This window comes from Nicotiana sylvestris, chromosome 12 (assembly GCF_000393655.2).
Source record: "Nicotiana sylvestris chromosome 12, ASM39365v2, whole genome shotgun sequence".
NCBI classification, from domain to species: domain Eukaryota; kingdom Viridiplantae; phylum Streptophyta; class Magnoliopsida; order Solanales; family Solanaceae; genus Nicotiana; species Nicotiana sylvestris.
The window spans coordinates 97,185,226-97,187,059 of NC_091068.1; the positions used below are offsets into that span (position 1 = coordinate 97,185,226).

Genomic DNA, 1,834 nt, shown 5'->3' on the forward strand with positions numbered 1-1,834 from the left:
TGGTGAGGATACTCATTTGTGTCATTAGAGTGGTCATATTCGCAGCTATGAAGTTGTTTGGGTCTAGAGCCACTAAGTGAACTACATGAGTGATTGTAGAGTCTCTTTTCATCCACCCTGAGGTTTGAGCAATTTTATCAAGTAAGACCTTACATTCTCTGAATGATTTGCCAAAAAATGTTCCACCTGCTGAAGCATCAACATTGGCCTTCAAGTTGTCGGCCAATCCCAAGTAGAACCTTTGCCCCAACATCTGATCAGGAATGTCGTGGTGTGGTCACTTGACCAGCATCCCCTTGAACCTCTCCCATATTTCTTACAGTGTTTCCGCTGGTTTCTGCCTGAAGCTTAAGATCTCATCAATTTGTGCAGCAGTCTTATTGGTTGGGTAGAATTTGTCCAAAAATTGCTTGACTAATTTCTCCCAAATAGTGATGGAGTTTATGGGGAGCGAATTGAGGCAAGTCTGAGTCTCTCCTGTCAATGTGAATGGAAATAACAACAGTCTTATTGCTTTCGACGTCACATTCGGTTGCCTTTGCATGACACAAATCGATAAAAAAAATTCAGATATTGTTGTGGATTTTCAATGTAAGACCCCGAGAACAGTCCTTTGTTCTGCAATAAATGTAACATGTTGTTTGTGATTTGAAGTGATTTCATTTGTATTTGTGGGATTGCAATTGCGGTTGCCAGATTTTCGGCGGTGGGTTGTGCCCAATCATACAAGGTTGCTTCTGGCACAAAAGGTGCCATACCCTGATTGTTCAGGTCGTTCCCAATATCTCTATTGTTTTGATTGTCTATGACGTCACCCATGTCTAGTTTGATTCACTCTGTTGAGTTCTGTTGTCGCTTGTCTTTCTTGTTTGCTCGATTTAGTGCCTTGAAAGCTTTCTCAAGGTCCGGTAATGCTTCGTACAATTCTCTAGTTCTTAAGGAGTTTCTAGGCATGCACCTATAACACACAAGACTACAAACGTTAGAGTTTTAATATAATGAATTTCAAATCGAGAAAGCTGACTAAACTAAGAATTCTAACAATTCTTCTAGCCGTAATTAATAACACCGTTAGTTCTCCGGCAACGACTCTAAAATTTGATCACGTCCAATTATGCCTCCTAAGAGGTCTAGTGGTCGTTGCAAATATAATCTGGTTTACAAGCCGAAGTCGAATCCCCCAGGAAATTAACCTACTAATCACAATCACTAGTTTCGCAAGAATTCAAGTAATCAAACTTCAAAAATATTAAATAATAGTTTGAGTATTTACTAACTAAGGACAAAGTAATTAAAATGCTATAGTTTATAACTAACGGAGCAATATTGTAGGCAAGATTGAAAAAGTCTAGGGTTATGATTTCCCCTATTGTCGAAATCCTCCCCACTATATTTCCTACAAATTCGCTTAAGTATTCTCTACCGATCGTGAGTATTTTGGGTGTCGTAATTCTCTTTCGAGCAACTACCACAATTTACTAGACGTATTCTTCCGAATTACGCTAGCTGGCACTAATTTACCGCTTACTATATGATCGCATCAAGATTTTGTTATTCATAATCCCACCCTTAAACCCTCCATATTGATTTCTCATATACGTTATTAGGAGTGATGTTGTTCAACAAATACCTAAATGTGTACTATTTTCCAAGTAATATACACTAAATAAGCATAGTCAATTGAGAGCACTTCAATCAACAACACGAAAACATAGTTGAACAAGTACAGAAAAGTCAAAAGCAAATTTATATTAAATACACTAAAAAATTATCCTCAAATAGGTTACATCAACTATCACTCGTTAATGTATAAACAATCATCATGATATTCAAA

The 1,834-nt window shown here is 37.5% G+C and overlaps 1 non-coding gene across 1 annotated transcript; it reads left to right on the forward strand.

Moving 5' to 3' along the window:
- Window positions 1-263: 263 nt before the first annotated feature.
- Window positions 264-366, forward strand: LOC138884458 (small nucleolar RNA R71). Its single transcript, XR_011404652.1, has one exon. It is a non-coding gene; the product is annotated as a small nucleolar RNA R71 (small nucleolar RNA).
- The last annotated feature ends 1,468 nt before the right edge of the window (window positions 367-1,834 follow it).